Below are 23,622 nucleotides of genomic sequence, written 5' to 3' on the forward strand. Positions count from 1 at the left end.
TTCTATCTCAAGCCCAAGGTTCTTTTTCATACCCCAGTAGTTCTCAAATGGTGATCCCACAAAACAATAGTTTATCATGAGTTGGACTAATGAGTTCTGCATCTAAAATCTGGTCTTTTACTAATTGTTAAGGAAAAATGTTAATGAATAACATTTTGTTCCATTTTGAGTTTTTCTTCTCTACCTTTTGTAGTCCTTTTACTCAAGTTTCCACTCAAATTAACAACAAAATAATAACAAGTTGCAAGTAAATGTTAATGGGGAAAATGAGCAATAGTGTGCACTCAGTTTTTCTTTGTTTATTTGTGTCTGTTCTTTCATGAACAAGTACTCAGGGAGGTAGGAACTCAGGTTTTGGAGCCATTCCGCTTGGGTTCACACCTCTGCCTCACCACTTATGAACTGTGCTTCCTTCCTTGGGAAAGTTGTTCAACCTCTCAGTACCTCAGTTTTCCCACCTGTAAAATTGGGATGCTTATAACACGATTTCACAGGGTTGATTTGAGAATTAAATGAATATATATATACAAATATATACACACAAATATACATATTATATAGTATAAGCATTAGGCATAGCTCTACCATCAGGAACATTTATGATAATGAAATAATAATACTAATAATAGCTAACTTTTATTAAGAACTTAGTATGTGTCAGGCATTGCCAGGCACTGATGAATTTATCAATAAATGTTAGCTATTACTATTATTACCATTATTATTGTTGTTGTTGTTGTTTTATCATAGAGTTGTTACTAATGTGTATAATGGAAAGAAAGGAGTCATTATTCTGCAGTGTTCTGTCATGTTCTCTGCCACCTGAAAAACATTTGAGGAGCCCCGCATTGCTCATCAAGGAGGTTGATGTCATTCTTCCTTCCTGTACACTTTCATACCAATAACTTTTCATCCACAGTTCAAAATAGAACATTTGCTTCTAGTTGGATGAAAATCCCTGTTCTGAAGCCAACAAGGCGTCCAGAACTCATTGACCGTTCTGGTGTATGCTAGATAAGGGGGAGAAACCCTAGGGGAAAATGCTTAAAATTTTCTACTCTTGTTGCTCTTTGGGGGTTTCTTTATGCATATGTTACAGACAGGGGTGCAATTACGTAGGTGTGTAGTTCTCCAATGTAATATATTTCAGTGTTGGAATCATGGTCAAAGCTTCTTTCTATGGCTTCAAATCCTGTCACTTCTAATAAGATGAGTTCTTACTTAAACGGAGAAAATGGAACAAGATACATTGCAATTCCATTTTAAGATTCTCTCAGTAAGCAAATTAATCCTGACATCACCCTGAAACTGAGTACATTCTGTGCTTAAATGGTTACTCTGAACGATACTTAAGAGTCCTTAACCATCACGCTTCTTCACAGAACTCATGTGTTAGGAGGCTTTCATTCAATCCCCCACCAACCAGATGGTAAGAATTCTCACAGATTCTCCTTTACCTAACGTGAGGATATGAAATTAAATGACCAAAGTATTAAAGCAACACTTATCTTCTAATCATTAGTCATTGTTTAGAGATTGACATTTTACAAATCCAGTCAACACCCTGTTGAGGGCATAGCTATTTGCACCACAGAGGTATCTCTTTTGGCTCAAGACGGCAGATTTTAGAATTTACTAATGTATGTATTTCAAGATTCTCCTGTTGGAAAAGACCACAGTGAACCAACTCCTGTAAGGTCTCATTGAATTGAAACAGTGTGGTCATTTTTAATGGCCCAAGGAAAAATCTCTACATCACCAACAAGGCTGCATGATTAAGTATTTCAGAAAGCAAGGGCATAGCTTCCAAATCAGTACTTTCTACAAAGCATAGACAAAAATCTTTAAACAACTGACTTACCAGATCAAGAAAATTACTGGGGCCAGAATCTCCACAATTAATTTCAGATACAGCAAACCCAACCAAGCTGCAGAGACTCACATTAAAACTCTACTTACAAAATTAGCAATGTGAAGTGCAAGTTCTCCAAAAGAAAGGATAACGTTAGCCGAGCGTGCTTTTCAGAATCCATTAGACTGGAATCCAGGAACATTGTTCGCAGTGCCCATAACCTGTCATCAAGAGTTCTTGATTATTCAGATACAGTGAATGTGAATGGTTGGAGCATACTCAGGGAATATAGGTCAAGTTGCTTTCGATAAATACTTAAAAATAATGGTTACTAATTCTAAAGGCTTCAAATCAGGCATTTTCTTAACAAATATTATTTCCAACCCACATAATAACTTTGCAAAGTGAGTGCCATTATCCCCATTTTACAAATGGAACAAGTAAGGGTCAGGAGTGTTGGGTCCTCTTCTGAAGGCCTCAGACACAGCAACTGGCAGAGCCAGGAAAACGCAGGTGCGCTCCATGACAAACCATGCTCACTTTCCTACACACTGAACTGCTTCCCCAATGTCTACATGGTGCTTTTCTGTATAGTAATTGCCTCCTTGGCTTCAGTCAACAGTTCTCTAATGTAGGTATTACTATCCATGTTTAAAAGAGAGGGAAACTGAGATTCAAGAAGATAAGTGACAGCTAAATGTCCCACAGGGAATAAGTGGCAATTCTCTTCCAATGGTACCACAGTGCACCTGCGCTAGAATTGAAAACAGAACTCCAACACCAAGTAAGATTCAAATTGAACTCAGTTGTGGTAGATCCTTAATCAGACACATTCCATTTAACTTTTTGCAAAGTCTGTTGCCATGGTTGTTAAGACCAGCATGCATTCCTTGAGATTACAACAATCTCACAGCTGACGATGCTAGAAATTGCATTGTGAGGTATCATTTTAAGGGGAGTGGAACCAAAAAACAAAAAAAAAAGAAAATTGTTTACAGCAATAAGCTTCAGCACCCAAGGCCAATGTTCCATTTGGAATTGTATTTAATTATTTTTACCTTTTGTAATAACCTATATGGAAAAAGAATCTGAAAAAGAATATATATATATATATATATATATATATATATATATATATATATAAAATGGAATCAGCTGTACACCTGAAACTAACACAACATTGTAAATCAACTATACTTCAATAAAAAAATTCTTTTAATAAATAAATATTTTTACCAATGTTCACTACTACTACTACTATTATTCTTATTAAAGAAGTACATGGTCTTTATAAAAGAAATGTTAAATATAGAAAAGTAGAAAGAAGATGCAGGAAACCCATAGTATCAGCATCCTAAGTCAACTGTAAGTATCAGTTTAGGGTTGGGGTTTTTTTTTCCTCTTTTTTTTTTTTTAAACATCTTTATTGGAGTATAATTGCTTTAAAATGTTGTGTTAGTTTCTGCTGTATAACAAAGTGAATCAGCTAAACGTATACATATATCCCCATATCCCCTCCCTCTTGCGTCTCCCTCCCACCCTCCCTATCCCACCCCTCTAGGTGGTCAGAAAGCACCAAGCTGATCTCCCTGTGCTACGTAGCTGCTTTCCACTAGCTATCTATTTTACATCTGGTAGTGTATATATGTCAATGCCACTCTCTCACTTTGTCCCAGCCACTCACTGTGTCCTCAGGCCATTTTCTATGTCTGTGTCTTTATTCCTGTCCTGTCCCTAGGTTCTTCAGAACCATTTTTTTTTTTTTTTAGATTCCACATATATGCATTAGCATAAGGTATTTGTTTTTCTCTTTCTGGCTTCACTCTGTATGACAGACTCTAGGTCCATCCACCTCACTAGGAGTAACTCAATTTCATATCTTTTAATGGCTGAGTAATATTCCATTGTATATATGTGCCACATCTTCTTTATCCATTCATCTGTCAGTGGACACTTAGGTTGCTTCCATGTCCTGGCTATTGTAAATAGAGCTGCAATGAACATTGTGGTACATGACTCTTTTTTTTTTTTTAACGTTTTTATTGGCATATAATTGCTTTACAGTGGTGTGTTAGTTTCTGCTTTATAACAAAGTGAATCAGTTATACATATATATATATCTATATCCCCATATCTCTTCTGTCTTGCATCTCCCACCCTCCCTATCCCACCCTTCTAGCTGGTCACAAAGCACCCAGCTGATCTCCCTGTGCTATGTAGCTGCTTTCCACTAGCTATCTATTTTATATCTCGTAGTGTATATATGTCAATGCCACTCTCTGTGTTCCAGCTTACCCTTCCCCCTCCCCGTGTCCTCAAGTCCATTCTCTAGTAGGTCTGCATCTTTATCCCCGTCTTGCCTCTAGGTTCTCCATGACTACTTTGTTTTTTTTTTTTTTTTAGATTGCATATATATGTGTTAGCATACGGTATTAGTTTTTCTCTTTCTGACTTACTTCAGTCTGTATGACAGACTCTAGGTCCATCCACTTCACTACAAATAACTCAATTTCGTTTCTTTTTATGGCTGAGTAATATTCCATTGTATACATGTGCCACATCTTCTTCATCCATTCATCTGTCGATGGACACTTATGTTGCTTTCATGTCCTGGCTATTGTAAATAGAGCTGCAATGAACATTGTGGTACATGACTGTTTTTGAATTATGGTTTTCTCAGGGTATATGCCCAGGAGTGGGACTGCTGGGTCATATGGTAGTTCTATTTTTAGTTTTTTAAGGAACCTCCATACTGTCCTCCACAGTGGCTGTATCAATTGACATTCCCACCAACAGTGCAAGAGGGTTCCCTTTTCTCCACACCCTCTCCAGCATTTATTGCTTGTAGATTTTTTGATGATGGCCATTCTGACTGGTGTGAGGTCATACCTCATTGTAGCTTTGATTTGCATTTCTCTAATGATTAGTGATGTTGAGCATCTTCTCATGTGTTTGTTGGCAATCTGTATATCTTCTTTGGAAAAATGTCTATTTAGATCTTCTGCCCATTTTTGGATTGTTCATACAAGCTGCATGAGTTGCTTGTATATTTTGGAGATTAATCCTTTGTCAGTTGCTTCATTTGCAAATATTTTCTCCCATTCAGAGGGTTGTCTTTTCATCTTGTTTATGGTTTCCTTTGTTGTACAAAAGCTTTTATGTTTCATTAGGTCCCATTTGTTTATCTTTGCTTTTATTTCCATTTCTCTAGGAGGTGGGTCAAAAAGGATCTTGCTGTGATTTATGTCAAAGTGTGTTCTGCCTATGTTTTCCTCTAAGAGTTTGATAGTGTCTGGCCTTACATTTAGGTCTTTAATCCATTTTGACTTTATTTTTGTGTATGGTGTTAGGGAGTGTCCTAATTTCATTCTTTTACATGTAGCTGTCCAGTTTTCCCAGCACCACTTATTGAAGAGGCTGTCTTTTCTCCACTGTATATTCTTGCCTCCTTTATCAAAGATAAGGGGATAATATGTGCATGGTTTTATCTCTGGGCTTTCTATCCTGTTCCATTGATCTATATGTCTGTTTTTGTGCCAGTACCATACTGTCTTGACTACTGTAGCTTTGTAGTATAGTCTGAAGTCAGGGAGCCTGATTCCTCCAGCTCTGTTTTTCTTTGTCAAGATTCCTTTGGCAATTCGGGGTCTTTTGTGCTTCCATACAAATTATGAAATTTTTGCTCTACTTCTGTGAAAAATGCCATTGGTAGTTTGATAGGGATTGCATTGAATCTGTAGATTGCTTTGGGTAGTATAGTCATTTTCACAATGTTGATCCTTCCAGTCCAAGAACATGGTATATCTCTTTATCTGTTTGTATCATCTTTAATTTCTTTCATCAGTGTCTTATAGTTTTCTGCATACAGGTCTTTTGTCTCCTTAGGTAGGTTTATTCCTAGGTATTTTATTCTTTTTGTTGCAATGGTAAATAGGAGTGTTTCCTTAAATTCCCCTTCAGATTTTTCATCATTAGTGTATAGGAATGCAAGAGATTTCTGTGCATATTAATTTTGTATCCTGCTACTTTACCAGATTCATTGATTAGCTCTAGTAGTTTTCTGGTAGCATCTTTACGATTCTCTATGTATAGTATCATGTCATCTGCAAACAGTGACTGTTTTACTTCTTCTTTTCTGATTTGGATTCCTTTTATCTCTTTCTCTTCTCTGATTGCTGTGGCTAAAACATCCAAAACTATGTTGAATAATAGTGGTAAGAGTGGGCAACTTTGTCTTATTCCTGATCTTAGTGGAAATGGTTTCAATTTTCCACCATTGAAAATGATGTTGGCTGTGGGTTTGTCATATATGGCCTTCATAACATTGAGGTAAGTTCCCTCTATGCCTACTTTCTGGAGGGTTTTTATCATAAATGGGTGTTGAATTTTGTCGAAAGCTTTCTCTGCATCTATTGAGATGATCACATGGTTTTTATCCTTCAATTTGTTAATATGGTATATCACATTGATTGATTTGCATATATTGAAAAATCCTTGATTCCTGGGATAAACCCCACTTGATCATGGTGTATGATCCTTTTAATGTGCTGCTGGATTCTGTTTGCTAGTATTTTTTTGAGGATTTTTGCATCTATGTTCATCAGTGATATTGGCTTGTAGTTTTCTTTCTTTGTGACATCTTTGTCTGGTTTTGGTATCAGGGTGATGGTGGCCTCGTAGAATGAGTTTTGGCGTGTTCCTCCCTCTGCTATATTTTGGAAGAGTTTGAGAAGGATAGGTGTTAGCTCTTCTCTAAATGTTTGATAGAATTCACCCGTGAAGCCATCTGGTCCTGGGCTTTTGTTTGTTGGAAGACTTTTAATCACAGTTTCAATTTCAGTGCTTGTGATTGGTCTGTTCATATTTTCTATTTCTTCCTGGTTCAGTCTCAGAAGGTTGTGCTTTTCTAAGAATCTGTCCATTTCTTCCAGGTTGTCCATTTTATTGGTGTAAAGTTGCTTGTAGTAATCTCTCATGATCCTTTGTATTTCTGCAATGTCAGTTGTTACTTCTCCTTTTTCATTTCTAATTCTATTGATTTGAGTCTTCTCCCTTTTTTTCTTGATAAGTCTGGCTAATGGTTTATCAATTTTGTTTATCTTCTCAAAGAACCAGCTTTTAGTTGTATTGATCTTTGCTACTGTTTCCTTCATTTCTTTTTCATTTATTTCTGATCTGATCTTTATGATTTCTTTCTTTCTGCTAACTTTGGGGGTTTTTTGTTCTTCTTTCTCTAATTGCTTTAGGTGTACTGTTAGGTTGTTTATTTGAGATTTTTCTTGTTTCTTGAGGTAGGATTGTATTGCTATAAGCTTCCCTCTTAGAACTGCTTTTGCACCATCCCATAGGGTTTGGGGGGTCATGTTTTCATCGTCATTTGTTTCTAGGTATTTTTTGATTTCCTCTTTGATTTCCTCAGTGATCTCTTGGTTATTTAGTAGTGTACTGTTTAGCTTCCATGTGTTTGTATTTTTTACAGTTTTTTTCCTGTAATTGATATCTAGCCTCATAACGTTGTGGTCCAAAAAGATACTTGATACAATTTCAATTTTCTTAAATTTACCAAGGCTTGATTTATGACCCAAGATATGATCTATCCTGAATAACGTTCCATGAGCACTTGAGAAGAAAGTATATTCTGTTGTTTTGGGATGGAATGTCCTATAAATATCAATTAAGTCCATCTTATTTAATGTATCATTTAAAGCTTGTGTTTCCTTATTTATTTTCATTTTGGATGATCTGTCCATTGGTGAAAGTGGGGTGTTAAAGTCCCCTACTATTACTGTGCTACTGTCAGTTTCCCTTTTTATGGCTGTTAGCATTTGCCTTACGTATTGAGGTGCTCCTATGTTGGGTGCATAAATATTTACAATTGTTATGTCTTCCTCTTGGATTGATCCCTTGATCATTATGTAGTGTCCTTCCTTGTCTCTTATAATAGTCTTTATTTTAAAGTCTATTTTGTCTGGTATGAGAATTGCTACTCCAGCTTTCTTTTGATTTCCATTTGCATGGAATATCTTTTTCCATCCCCTCACTTTCAGTCTGTATGTGTCCCTAGGTCTGAAGTGGGTCTCCTGTAGACAGCATATATATGGGTCTCTTTAATACATATATACATTATATATAGTTTTATATATCTCTTACAAACTTGTAATTCTTTATAACTTTACATCTTACACTGAATATTATAACATGGTCATAAACAGTACCAGGTTACTGGCCGCTTAATTATCCATTGAGCATGTTTACCATGATTTGTATAATATTTTTCTCAACAGAATAGTCCTTTTAGCTTTTACCAATTGATCTCTGTTACGAAGAACACTGCAGGCAATTTCTGTTGTTGACATTGGTTATGACTCTGCAGTGGTTTTAAAATATATTCCAACCTAAACAAACTTACAAGCTTTTGTACAGCAAAGGAAACCATAAACAAAACGAAAAGGCAACCTACAGAATGCAAGAAAATATTTGCAAATGATGTGACTGACAAGGGCTTAATTTCCAAATTATACAAACAGCTCATACAACTCAACAACAAAAAAACAAAAACCCAGTCGAAAAATGGGCAGGAGACCTAAATAGACATTACTCCAAAGAAGAAATACAAACGGCCAATAGGCACATGAAAAGATGCTGAACATCGCTAATTATTAGAGAAATACAAATCAAAACTACAATTAGGTGCCACCTCACACCGGTCAGAATGGCCATCATTAAAAACTCTACAAATAACAAATGCTGTAGAGGGTGTGGAGAAAAGGGAACCCTCTTACACTGCTGGAGGGAATGTAAGATGGTGCAGCCACTGAGGAAAACAGTATGGAGGTTCCTCAGAAAACTAAAAATTGAATTACCATATGATCAGCAATCCCACTCCTGGGCATATATCCAGACAATACTATAATTCAAAAAGATACATGTACCCCTATATTTATAGCAGCACTATTCACAGTAGCCAAGACATGGAAACAACCTAAATGTCCATCAACAGATGAATGGATAAAGAAGATGTGGTACATATATACTACTCAGCCATAAAAAAAATCAAAATAATGCCATTTGCTGCAGCATGGATGCAACTAGAGATTATCATACTAAGTGAAGTAAGTCAGAAAGAGAAAGACAAATACCATATGCTATGACTTATATGTGGAATATAAAATATGACAGAAATGAACCTATCTATGAAACAAAAACAGAATCACAGACTCAGAGAACAGACTGGTGATTGCCAAGGTGGAGGGGCTTGAGGGGGCCATGGAGTGGAAGGTTGAGGTTAACAGATGTAAGCTTTTATATACAGAACGGATAAACAAGAAAGGCCTACTGTATAGCACAGAGAACTACATTCAATATCCTATGACAAACCATAATGGAAAAGAATATTTAAAAAAAGAAAGAATATAGATGTATACCTGAATCACTTTGCTGTACAGCAGAATTTAACACAGCATTGTAAATCAACTATACTTCAGTAAAAAATATTAAAACTGAAAAATAAAAAAAGAACATTGCAATAGGCATCTTTATTCATAAAGTCTTCATTTTTTCAGACATTTCATTGGAGAGATACTCAGAAATGGAATTAATGATCATTTTTAAGATACTTGGTAGATGTTGTCAAATTATTTCTCTAAATGTATTTCCCAATTTTAATATCATCAGTATCATTTGAATATCCCAATTTCAACAAGTTTGCAGAAAATTTCCCAAAATATTCTCTGAAAAACTGTATGAGCCTATCTCATTCATTCTGAATTTAGCCATTGCACCAATTTATTCTGATGCTAGAAATCATCTTTGGCTCCAAAGGAAAAAACTGAAGATTTTTCAACAGATAATTAGTGTCCTCAAACCAGCACTGCCCTTTTAGCCATGTCCTTCCCTTCATTACTGCCTAATAGTTGGCACTGTGGAGAATGCAGCTGTAACCACAAACTCTTAAGCAGCAACCCATATATACAATATCTTTGGACAATCTGGTTCTGGATGTTCTTGCCAGTGGCAGGGACTTTGCAAAGCCTAGCCTTGTCCAACTTGATCAACAGCTGATCTTCCATGAAGCAACTGTCGCTTGGGAAGGATCAAGTTACATGCCTTCCCTTTGGAAATTCTTTTCCCCATAAAATTTTCCAATGTCAGGATAGCTTGGAAGAAATATACCTTAAAAGAGATGAAGTTAGGGCTTCACTGAGTCTTCAAAAAGGAGGGCTGATCTCTGCAAGGAGAGAGAGAACTTTATTCACCAGAATCCTGCTCTGGGCTGGGGAGTCGGAGGAGTAGTCCCAGGATAGATAAAGAGGAAAGGAATGATGGAGAGGCAAGGAACACAGAGTTAGGGTCAGAGACTGAGAATCAGAGATTGAATTGGAAATGGAAAGAGGGGAAATTTTTTTATGTCTTTGGACAGATGGATGAATGAAGAAAAAATTTAATATATTTTGCTGAATGAAATAAGGTGTAAACCTCTGGAGTAGTCCTTCAAGAAAAGATAGTAAATATCCACATCATTTTCCAGTCTTTAGCGTTAAATTGATAGTGGTTTGGGGTGGTGGCAGTGAGCTGTACTTATTGGGCTGTTTTTAATGTGTAACCTGGCAAGAGCAGGTCTCCAGGTGACTCACCTGTACTTAAGTTATATGACTATTTCTCAAGGAAACCACTCTGTCCGAACTGGGCCTTCACCAAAGTTCACATACTTTATAAGCCGATATGCTCCTGTCAACTTTCACCTCTCTCATCAAATTGCCAACCCCAAGGTTATGAATTTCACTTGTGAAACACAGAATCTCTCTTTTGCTATCCAGATATTAACTTAAGCCCTGACCACATCTCCCAACTATCACCCCCATTTTCACATTTCTTCCTAGTATGGGCTTTGCTATCCTATCTGCCCTACATGCACTCCCATAGCATTTCCCCCTGGCCTGATTGCTAGTATTTGGCTCCATAGCTTTAGTTGGCCTAGGCAGCTAGCAACAGTCTATGCAGCAGAAATAGCATACCAATCACACAAAAAAGGGAAGATAAATTCATAAAAAGACTTTTGATTGCCGTACATCATTTTGACAAATTACAAATCAGAAACCTAGAAGTCAAGTTAGAATTTCAATATCATCTTCTTAAGCTTTTACATTAATATTCTATCCACCACTCAATAGGAGTAGAGTCACATCTTATGTGAAGGTTAGTTTCCAGTGTTTGTTTCAGGTAAAAATTCAATATAGAAAAAAATAGGGGGCTTCCCTGGTGGTGCAGTGATTAAGAAGCCACCTGCCAATGCAGGGGACACGGGTTCGAGCCCTGGTCCGGGAAGATCCCACATGCCGTGGATCAACTAAGGCCATGAGCCACAACTACTGAGCCTGCGCTCTAGAGCCCGTGAGCCACAACTACTGAGCCCATGTGCCACAACTACTGAAACCCGCGTGCCTAGAGCCCGTACTCTGCAACAAGAGAAGCCACCGCAATGAGAAGCCCACGCACTGCAACGAAGAGTAGTCCCTACTCACCGCAACGAGAGAAAGCCCGAGGGCAGCAATGAAGACCCAGTGCAGCCAAAAATAAAATAAATAAAATAAATAAATAAATTTTTAAAAAGAAAAAAATACTACTCTTGAAATTCCTTAAATCATCCATTTTTTTCATTGTTTTATATAATTCTTTAAGATTTATTTGTTATTTATTTGTTTTATTTATTTTTGGCTGTGTCAGGTCTTGGTTGGGGCACACGGGATCTTTTGTTGCAGCACACAGGCTCTTCGTTGCGGCATGTGGGCTTCTCTCTAGTTGTGGTGTGCTGGTTTTCTCTTCTCTAGTTGTGGCACGTGGGCTTAGTTGCCCCGCGGCATGTGGGATCTTAGTTCCCTGACCAGGGATCGAACCCACATACCCTGCATTGGAAGGCGGATTCCTTATCACTGGACCACCAGGGAAGTCCCTATAAAATATAATTCTTCAACAACTGTAGAAGCCAAAAATACCCAGTTTTTCTTCTAGGATTAGAATGGATCACCAGTATTTCAGTTGAGCACCAGAGAAAATCATTAGCATGTGTTTAGAGGCCAGGTTATAGACAAAAATATAAACTGTGTCTTAAACTCTAGACGTAGAATTAGCATGGCAAGATGCTCCCGCTAGAAGAGGCACACAGCAGCTTGGAGAGACACTTAGGAACACCAGAATTACAGCTTACAATTCACAGTCACTCTGAGGTATAAGCTCACTGAGTGTAAACGTAAGCAGAAATATTATGCATCAGAATAGTTATATCTACTCCTAGACTAAAACAAAGGTGTTAAGTCCATTCATTCATTTATTCCAGAAATGCACACCATATTCCTACTCTGGACCAACTATCGTGTTGGGTACCACAGCAGTTAAAAGAGGAAAGAGATATTTTCTTGATTCTCTAGGAGCTCATTGTCTGGTGAGAGACAAACACTTGAGCCAATATTGATAATATTTGATAAGTTTTTATCAGAACTCACCATTTATCAATTCTGATAAAAAGAGAAGTATGAATTTATGGGAGCACAGTGGGAGAGCCTATGAACCCTACCTGGAATGGATTATGGTGGTAATCACAGGAGCTTCAGAGAAGAGGCTCAATGATGATAAATTTACAATTCTCAGTGCAAAAAAAGGGCCGGTAGCTCCTACTCTAAAGATAAAGAATATATAATTCATGCCATGTTTTCTCCAAAAACAAAGCTCGCAATCTTCCTAGTACTATTGGTTCATCCTTTCGTATATTCGATCACTTAATTTTTCAAGCACTACACTGTAGAGATTAGAGTATGGGCTCCAGAGTCCTTCAGCCTGGATACCGTGTGTAAATTTGGCAATTACCCAAGCTCTCTAAATCTCATTACCTCCTCTTTAAAATGTGAATAATACCCACATCTTGGGAATGTTTTAAAAGTTGAGATGATACATGCAAAGCCCTTAACATAGTCCCTAGATCGGAATAAAGGGTCAATTAATATGCCTGTTATCAGTGACTGTGCTGTTTTTAAAGATGACTAGGGACTCTGGGAAAAAGTAGAGGGGATTCTAAGCCACGGGAAAAGCTTATGCAAACAAACACAGTGAACAAAACACACCATGTGTTAAGGGAACGAGACAGTTCAGTTTGGTGATTGTGAAGTGTGTGTGATTGAGGGGAGTGGCAAGTGATGAGATTGAAAAGATAAGTCGGGTCCAGATTGTGAAAGACCTTGTAAACCATATGAATGAGTTTGAACTTTATGCTGCTGCCAAGGAGAAGACAATGGAGATCTTTAAGCAAGGAAGCAACATGATGCCATTGTTTTTAGGATGAAAACTCTCGCAGCAAATCATGTAAGAGACTGGAGAGAGGAGAGATAGAGACAAGGATATTGGTGGGGAATGTCTGTAATAATCCTGGAAAGACAAATCCAGGATGGTGGGAATGAGTGGTAAATGAAGTAGAATTGAATTTGAGGGATACTACTAAGGTAGGATTAACATAACATAGGGATTCATCAAATGTAAGGAACAAGAGGAAAGAACGATTCTAGAATGACTCTAGCTACAGTTAAGAAAGACAAGAAAACAGAGGCACAGTGATTGTGTTGGTCAGAGAAGTAATACATGTATGCAAAACATGCTGGTGGAACTGTTGAACAGGCAGTTGAAAACTGGGTCTGGAGTTCATTGCAAAGTCCTGAGCTAAAGATTTAAATTTGGGAATCATCAGAAAATAGTAAGCAGTGAAAGCTCTGGGAATGATTCCAGGAAGAGGAGTTCAACATGCTATCTTCTTAGTCTATTGCATTACTTTCCCTGGTATTCACTCTTCTGAAATGAAGCGAAGCATAATCTATGTCACATGGTCTCCAAAAACAAGGTCTTCAAGCCATCCTAGAGGTATCCAATTTTCACCACATTTTTATTCCACAAAATGCAACAATGGTTAGATCACCTCGCTTTCTAATGCAGAGGAAGTGTCCGATGGCATTGAATTAATCAAAAGAAACATGCGTCTTGGACTTTTGAGGCTTTGTTACCTCTTGAAGATGGACAGAAACCGTGGCTTCTTACCACAAGTAATTCACCTCAACTTTGCTCAGCCACAAAATGTTCGGAAAACTAAATTGCTCATTTTTTTTTTACAAGGCAAGAATGAACTCATCTTCAGAAATTAACTGCATACACATTGACCAGAAAGCTCATCTTTTTCTTACAGAAATCAAGGTTACTGCCCCCTTACCTTCATCTTCCTCTTAAGACTTTGGAGATAGAGTCTTCTCTACAGAGAAGTTTAAATTCTTTATTGTATCCCAGGTCCATATGACTTTGTATGACTCTTCTAGGACTAGAAATTTTGATTGTAGATGTCTCTAAAGGGCTGGTGAACTAGAGTGGTGCCTAGTTCCACCTTAGGCATCAGCCCTAGGCCAGTTATTTGAAGCAAATGAATGACCAAACACCATCATTTTTTTAAAAATAGTTCACCATTAACCTTGGTTGAGTGTAAAGAATTTATGGGCAGGAGCATTATTAGAGAATCTCATGCCTCATCACCCTCAAGCTAAATGTTGGGCAAAAAAGAGGGTGCAGACTACCAAGGATGCCTGCAAGTTGACTGATGGGCAAGATTAATCAGAATGGCTTGGTGGTTTCCTCCTTGCCCAACAGACCATATCTTGTTAACAATAGGAGCCTGTTACACCAAATCACCAATGAAAGAACATAGAATTAAAAATTTAGAAACCCTGGATTCACATCCCAGCTCCTACCCTGAACAAATCAATTAAATTTTCTAGGAGGTCGGTGTCTCTATTTGTAAAACAATCGAACCACCTTTAGAGTATTTTTTAAGCATTAACAGGATAATAAATAATAATAAATATTAAAAAACCAGCATGGTGTCAAGTAAATAAAGACTTGCCCCAAATATCAATACTGGATCTGGATAAGAGCTTGGGGTAAATAAGATTATGGTCTGCTTATATCAGGTGTTGAGTCCCTGTCCAAGACTTAGTGGGGTGGATCCACTGAAGTCACATATCTTGGGTAACATTAGATAGAGGGTGTAGAAGACCCATCTTCATGTTAACCATCAGCAAATACATTCTCATTTGGGTGACTAGACGATTCAAGACTTTTAAGTAGTTTCTCTTCTGACTGATTTTTCAGGTACTCCACAAGAAAACGTACCCTTACCACAATACACACACAAAAGCTATAATCAGCCAGTCACACAACTACTGAAGTGAAGAAAAAACTTGGTTTTTCTATACTTGCAGAACTTGAGACAGAAAAGGTAGAGCATACCCCAGATTTAGTAAAGTTTTGTGTAGACAGCTAGCTGCCTCTGAGACTCCAAGCTAGAGTTGTCTTAATATTTATTATAATAATAGTATGCATGACCAATATCTTGCATAAGTTGTAAACCTATTTCATTCCCTAGGGAATTAGACTATGTATATTTCCCTCTCTGGTGTAAAATTTTGTTGGAGGAAAATCCCAGAGAAGTTCCACTGAACACAAAGAAATGAAGAGAGCAAACTTGACAAATAAACCAGCTTGTAAAAAGTCAAAGGACATTTAAGGGAGGTTGCCAAGATAAACAGCATAGGTTCAAAGAAAAAAAAAAACACTTAAAATGAATTATTATTTTAGAGCTCAATCTCATAGCGCAGTATATATCGCTCTCCTTATATATTATAATGAAATCAGCATATATTTAGCAGATACTCACCAATGGGAAATTGACTTCTGGGGCCCACCTGCCATTCACCCCACAGCTTGCTACTGATACAAAGGAAGATTAATGTACCTGTTCACACAGAACCAGTGGAGGAGGTTTGAGGTTGCATCTTATTCATGACCAAATTCTCTCCAGCCAACCATGCGACTTCCTGGAACCATCTGTGAGAAGCTGTGGACTTTGTCATCCTGGGCCATTTATCCAGGCATAATGTTTAATTAGTGCGCACAAAGTTGATGTGAAAGGCTTGGCAGCTCATCCCCTCACCCCTGTTGGGTTCATTGCCTCATTAGAAAAGCCCTGGATGGCTGACCAGCCAGACAAAACTAACAAGCACATTTTTCTAACTATCCACAATAGCAGTAACTAACATTTTCATAAAGATTTAAGGTTTACGAAATGCTTTTATGTATGCAATGTTCTCTGTGGCAGTATAGCTGACAGAGCACTAGACCTTGGATTTGGAAGTCCCAAGTCTAAATTCTGATTCTGCCATTAGGTGACATTGGGAAAAGTATTCTGTCCTCTTCATGTCTCAGTTTTCTCCTCTGTGAAATGCCTGAACGGGAGGGAGTTGTTTGGATTAACTGAGATAGTACATGTGGAAATAAATATGCCTTTGCTGGTGTTCAATGATTATTATTGTACCTCAATCTACTGCCTTCCAGCTTCCCCATCCATTTAGCTTAAATGGTCTGCTGTGCATCTGAAGAGATGGACCCCAGACAGACCTCTGTGTATATTTGACAGCCAATGACTATAGAGGTCAAATGAAAAGTCTATAATAGGAGATTCAGGTGGGAAAAGTGGAGTGGAAGAGAGTGTCAGGTAGATTTACCTGTCTTCAGATAAGATCTCATTGGCAATCCAGACCTCCTAGAAATTATTTTCTAGCTAAACAAGATTCTTATTGGTTGCTAAGCCAACATGGTTAGACTGTGTCCATGTGGACAAAGGAAATGCTTTGGACGAAACATGGAAGACTGTTCAAGTCTGACTCTAGAATAGAGATCTTGCCTCTTGCATCTTTCCTTTCCCCATGTTCTGTTTCCAAACTCCACCGAGTCCTGAGCTCCCTCAAGAAAAGGGAGATGGAACTCCTCCAGGAACTGTATTTGCAGGAAAGAAGTGATTACCTCTCCGATCTTTCACGGCCAAATAAATATTTACTAAGTAACGACACACAGTGTACATTAAAATTAATGCTTCGCACAGCTTTGGAAATATCTGTCATATCTGTCAATGTTTCAATAGCTCCATGACGGTGGATGGCTCTGCTGTCTCTCCGTGAGAGCTGCCATTTTCCCGACTGTGCTCAGCTGGAGAGCAGGCCAGATGACACACTCAGAGCTGGAGGACGGGCAGCTAAGCAGGGGAAAGCTCAAGGGAGAGAGGACAAGCTTATAAAGTTTATGTTCAGTGAGGTCTGCGGCTATGCTACAGTATTTGGGGAGAGTAATTTAATGGCGATTTCAAATAAAGAAAAGGACCTGCACCTAATAGGGACATCCGTGTTTATAGACTATTAATAAAAGAACGCTGGAGAAAACTGACAATCATCTTTCCTTGGTTAAATAGCCTATGCAGAGCGACGCCTTCTGTATTTCAAGTTGTCGCCAGCCCAAGGGTTTAAGAAGGGACAGTGTGCACTTAAAAGATATTGATGCACATGTTCCTCCAAGTGTCATTCACACCCAACGCCTGTGCAGCATGAAGATATTTGGACCCAGGGAATTTTATTTTAGTGCTTTCCCCTCTTCTAGGAACAGTGTCAACTCCTGACACTAATCTGGCTGCTGAAGAGATGGCTTCCAGTTTCATTAATGGTATATTTATGATCCCTTTAAAATGCCAGTGATCTATTCTTCTTGGAAATATACACACAACCATTTAGAAGCCAGAGTTTTCAGCCATTACTCTTTCCATTGGCACCTGGGGTCCTACTGCGGTGACTCACCAGGACATGGAAGGAAATTTGACCAGCTATGTGGGGATAGTGAGAGAAGTAGATCTGGAGAGCTGTAGAAAAGGAGACATGAAGAGGTGCAATGGGAAGTAGCAAACAGAGAGGTATGTGTTACACAGTTGACTACATTTCCCTCCCCCATTCAGAAATGAATTGGTGACATTCCTGAATGTGCTGGTATGCCTTGCTTCATTCCAGCTGTGTTTTCTCTGTGACTCATACATTAGGGTCTCATCTCTTCAGCTCTAATACGTGAGTGGTCCAGTTTAACATCAGTGCTGGCTTCCTGGTTTTTTTTCCTTAGAAACACACACTTCTTTTTGTGAGGAAGAAAGCCAGTCCTCTCTAGCAATAGGTTTATCAAGGGCTATACTTCCCCATGAAAGGTATGTTGCATCATAAAAACGGTATTGGAAATTATTACAGGAGGTCTATCTCAAATACTTCTTGAAATTACCTGAGTGTTTGAAATATGCTTATTATTTCAGTATAAATTGCAGAGAAACTTGCATGTATAATTCCAACATTCAGAATTAGCATAGGTCTTAGTTTGGCTTTCCCCAAAGCAAAACCTGAGGTAAGGATTCTTGCAGGGGAGACCTACTGAAGAAATATTCTCAGGAGAAACTGGGAAGGGCAGAGAAATCAGGACAGCACAGAGAAAGAAGTCAATCATGGTGTGAGCTCAGGGGAAGTTCCAGCATCGATCTGAACTTGCGACGAGCTCTGGAGGATAAATAATGCTGCAGAGTTTTTTCAACTTTGAGGAAAGGGACCTGGGATTTCATACTCCTGACCCAGTAAACCACCAGCTCCAGGATACCCCTGAGGAATGTAAACTACCGAGCACTATGGATCTCGGAAGGTCAGGGCACAGAGTGTCCAATGGCCCAAGGCTAGTCCTCTCCAGAAGGTTGATGGTGTGAACTGTTAGGAGCACACCATACAGGAGCTTGGGGATGGTATCTGAGGGCATCTGTGTGGAGCACCAACAGCATCCACTGTGACATATGACCATAGGATCATTTATTCTCAAAGCAATCATTGAGTGCCCGCTATGTGCCAGGTACTGAACTTAGAAAAATAAACAAGAAACGATTTCCTGAAAAAGCTCAACAGCTAGAGGAAGAGACAGGGGAAGAGGTCACAAAGTATCATGTGTTTGGTGCTTTGAGGGATAAAAGTGCTATGAAATCACAATGAATCAGTGCCTAACAGTCAAGGGGGATGTCACTGCAAAACTTCAGAGAGGATGTAATTTTAAACATTGGACACTTTTGAACAAGTAGAACTCTAAATCATTGCAAAAGGATGAAGTTCTACACACTTCGCTTTGCTGAGCTCTGCTCAAGCCCTGCATTACTGTTGTTTTTTTCTGAGACATTCATTAAATATTCACCCAGAAAACATTTACAGAGAACTTGATATGTTCCAGGAACAACAATAGGCACTGGGGAGAAAAAAGGAACAGCCCCAACCCCTAGAGGAGCTCACATCCTGAGCTCATCATTTCCTATCGTGGAAATTCAGATCTCCCATCTGAAAAATAAGGGTTATAAACCCTGGATACCTGTCTATACCCAAAAATGATACATGAAAAATATGAGCTCAGTGGAAAGGCTTCAAATAATTAAGATCTCAGAAGTCTCCAGAAAAGAAACCAACAAGCAATGTTTCTTTCTCTCATCTTGGTGGGAGATACGGGCACAGTTTGCCACAGACTTAATCTCAGCTCTTAGAATGAGTGACTTATCCCCAGTGAAATATCCCAAATGTCTTCATATATGCCCAACAAATAAAAATAAAAAGTAAATGAATCTTAAGTTCCCTGGGATAGTCACTAGCACAGGCAGTCAAGGGAAACCACATAAAAGAAAGCATCAGAATGAAGGATGGTGACACCCAGGGCCCAGATGTGGATGTGACTGCCAACAGAAAATGAAGAAGGAAAGCAAATAATGTAGAGGAAAGTCAAGTCCTAAGTGATTCTCGTCCGCATGTCATCTGCCCTAGTCCACCAACTGTGATGCTGTCCTTTGGCCAATCCAAATCTTGCCCAAACTTCCTCAGACAGCCAGGTTCTACCTCTTCAATGAAATAATCTAAACCCTTCTCTTAATTCTAATTGTTCTTAGGTCTACACCACTCATGGACCCAATCCTTGCTAATCATCTGGCCTTATTTCTTGCCTCATCTCCAGCAAGTATGTAAACTCCTTGAAGGTAAAAATTCTTACTTTTCAATCTCTCCAAGCTGAGTGCAAGGCAAATAAAAGAAGTCAAAACTCATGCTTGTTAATGGAGGACTAAGCAGAGTCTCCTCAGACTCCAAGTATGCCCTCAAATTCTGAAGGGCAAGGCAAAATATGGGTGCAGGGAGATTGCATATTGGCAACGATGCAGGTGAGTCATCAAATTTAGCAAGATTAGCGTAGGAACGAAACAGAACAGGCTGAAATCAGGAGCTGACTCCAGTGAAAAAGATGACAACCCTAATCAAAGGGTTGACAAAAAGCAAAGGGCAAGAGTTAATTTGAGGAGTAAGTCAAGATCAGAGCTGGCAGGGACGGAAAGGCAAAAAGTTAGAGAAAAAAATCTGAAAGTTAGATCGGCCTCCTTAAAAAAATTTATTTTCGGGATTTCCCTTGTGGCGCAGTGGTTGACAATCCAACTGCCAATGCAGGGGACACGGGTTTGATACCTGGTCCAGGAAGATCCCACATGCCGCGGAGCAACAAAGCCTGTGCGCCACAACTACTGAGCCTGCGCGCCCTAGAGCCTCCACACCACAACTACTGAGCCCACATGCCACAACAACTGAAGCCCACACACCTAGAGCCTGTGCTCCGCAACGAGAGAAGCCACCACAATGAGAAGCCCGCACACCGCAATGAAGAGTAGCCCCTGCTCACTGCAACTAGAGAAAGCCCACACAACAACGAAGACCCAATGCAGCCAAAAATAAATAAATAATAAATAAAATAAAATAATTTTTGACATACAAAAACTATACATAATTAATGTATACACCTCGATGAATTTGGAGATAAGTTTGGTGAAACTATCACCACAACCTATGCTTTAAACCTACCCATCACTTCCAAATTTCCTCCTGCCCTCTTATTTATTATCATTATTATTATGTTTATTATTTTGTGATAAGAACACTTAATGTAAGACCTACCATTTTAGCAAATTTTTAAGTGCACAATACCGTATTGTTAATGCTATGCTGCATAGTAGGTATCTAGGACTTACTCATCTTGTATAATCAAAACTTTGTACCCTTTGACTCACACCTCCTAGTTTCCCCCTTCTCTCAGCCTCTGGCAGCCATATTCCACTCTCTGCTTCTATGAGTTTGACTATCTTAGATTTATCATGTAAGTGGTATCACATAGTATTTGTCCTTCTGTGTCTGGTTTATTTCACTTATCATAATGTCCTACAGATTCATCCATATTATTGCAAATGACAGAATTTCCTTATTCTTTAAGGTTGAATAATATTCCACCGTGTGTGTATGTGTGTGTGTGTCTTGGCTATTGTGAAAAATGCTACAATGGACATTGAAGTGCAGATATCTCTTCTAGATCCTGATTTCAATTCCTTTGGGTATATACTCATAGGGGGATTGCTAGATCATACAGTAGTTCCATTTTTAGTTTTTTGAGGAGCCTTCGCATTGTTTTCTATAGTGGCTGCACCAACTTACATTCCCACCAAAAGTATACGACATATCTCCACATTCTCACCAACATTTGTTACATTTTTGTTTTTTGATAAAAGCCATCCTAACAGGTGTGAAGGAAGCTACTGTCCTTTTCTGATGACAAAGTTTCCACTCAGTAATCACTGTTGAATTGTGTTGATGGCCGCCTCAAAGAATGAGGGATTACATGTCTCCATAGCTCATATGAAATTCCGTCTTTGAGAATAAAAATCTTAAAGATTACAACAACTCTCTGATCTCCAAGTTAATCTGCTGAAAAGTTTACAGAAACTAGAAAATGGCTATGCCCAAGAAAAAGAACATTTGTGCCACATATGTGAACAATTTATCAAGATATTTCTTTTGTTTCAAATGAGTATCTTTGACTTTTTTATAGGAATAAGGGTAAAAATTGGTAGAAATTAGCTGAAAGTAGGGGGGAAAAGCACTACAGGAAGTAGAAAAATTGAATACCTAGATCAGTACTATCTGCAGGATCTTCTGTGATAATGAAAATCTTTTGTATCTGCACTGTCCAGTCAATACGGTGGCCACTAGCCACATGTGGTTATCAAGGACTTGAAATGTGACTAATGCAACTGAAGAGAAACTGAATTTTTTATATTTTCTTTAATTCTAATTTATATTAAAATAGACACATGTGGCTAATGGCTCCCACAATGGACAGTGCTAATCTAGATCATCAGCTTAGAAGGATGAAGAGAAAACAATAAAAGAATGAGGTGGAAAGAAGAGAATAGAAAAGAAAAATAATGACGAAGGTTGAGAAAGTAATGTGAATGGGTAACACAGTTGGTCAATAGATGGAAAGAGTGAATGAGACCATCTGGGAGATCTGTTTTTATTTAGGAGAAGATGTGTTGCTAGGAGATACATCAGCCTAAGACCGGAGTTAAAATAGCTTAGCTAGGAGAGGTTAGATTGGCAAGAGGCCTTGTCAGGAAATATCAACCAGTTTCTACAATCTGCAAGGATGTTGAGTTAAGAACTCCTTCCATGTTCAACTTCCAGGCTCCTAAATAAAGCCATGTGCAGTATCTGTTTCAGTTTAGATTAGGCCAAGGAATATCCCTAAAAGTCACTTTATTTGATGCTACTTCCCAAGAAATGATAGTTCTCATTATCTGAAAGACAGCTCTGATCATTTCAGTCTTAAACCCCAGAAAAGAACACTTTAGAGACTGACACTTATCCTTGAGTGCATTTCATTGATTTACCAAATATGTAAAGGTTTATAGCACTTTGTCCATCAATCCAGAAAAGCAGATGACTTTGCTTCTCATTGGTGAATGTGGAACTCTCCACCTAGACCATAGGTCCAAACATAGACCAAACAAACCAACCCACCTTGCTCCTGTTCAGTCAGAGACATTTTCTGAACACTGGGAGAGTCACCCAATGGAGTCTCAATGGAGTCCCATTGAGGTCACTAAAAATATCAAGGGTGGGGAAGTTCCTGCAGAAGAACAAGAAGAAACATGCTTTCTTTTTTCTTTAAACATAGGAAGCTGCTCCCAGATCAAGTCATTTGCATTGTTTATTTTCTACCTTCCCCTTGAGTAGGCTATGCCCATCTGACTATTACGTTTATATGGTACACAAAAAAGCTACCAAGTGGAGGAAAAGTAACTAGTATCTTCATGGAGCTAAATTATTTAGGAAACCTTTCTAAACCCTTATTTCCTTGATCAGCAGATCATCCTTATTTTGCAGAAGAGACAACTGAGCCTCCCAGGAGAGGGTAGTCTGCACAAGATTACCCAGCTGGTGAGTGGGAGAGATAGGGTAGCCCGGGTCTGCTTCAGCCAAATCTTATATGAAAGCACCTAATCCAGGGTCTGACTCTTAGTCTTAGGAATTGCTTCCTGCCTTCCTCAAGAACACACACACAACAAAATCCAAACTCCTCAGGCCAAAAGAGAGTTTTCAGACTACAATACCTAAAAATCACTGGCAGGTGAGCAAAGAGGCACCAGGACATTAAGATGCTCACAGTTACGTCCACTGTGTGTGAGACACAGCCCTGGCAAATTTTGATGAGAGGTGAGAAGAGGGATTTAGGCAAAAAATGACTTCTAAGTAAAAGAAAGAAGAAAAGGGCAAGAAATGTTATTACAAATCTGAAATTTGAGTTGGTCATTTTAGGTCTGAATTCGTGGCTGGTTGGTAAGTAGAGGTATCCTCTGACCATGTTGCAAACAATGAGCTAAGAATTTTGCAAACAGTTTCCTTTGAAAAAAAAAAAAAAAGGAATTCCCTGGCGGTCCAGTGGTTAGGACTCCGCTCTTTCACTGCCAGGCACCTGGGTTCGACCCCTGGTTGGGG

General features: G+C 38.7%; 1 long non-coding RNA gene across 1 annotated transcript in view; it reads right to left on the bottom strand.

Moving 5' to 3' along the window:
- LOC132367921 (uncharacterized) overlaps positions 1-15,630 on the bottom strand; it is a 96,293-nt gene extending 80,663 nt beyond the window's left edge. The window contains exon 1 of the long non-coding RNA XR_009503879.1: positions 15,591-15,630. This is a non-coding gene — a long non-coding RNA (uncharacterized LOC132367921). The remainder of the gene's footprint in view (positions 1-15,590) is intronic.
- Positions 15,631-23,622: the final 7,992 nt, after the last annotated feature.

This window comes from Balaenoptera ricei, chromosome 6, assembly GCF_028023285.1.
Source record: "Balaenoptera ricei isolate mBalRic1 chromosome 6, mBalRic1.hap2, whole genome shotgun sequence".
Classification (NCBI taxonomy): domain Eukaryota; kingdom Metazoa; phylum Chordata; class Mammalia; order Artiodactyla; family Balaenopteridae; genus Balaenoptera; species Balaenoptera ricei.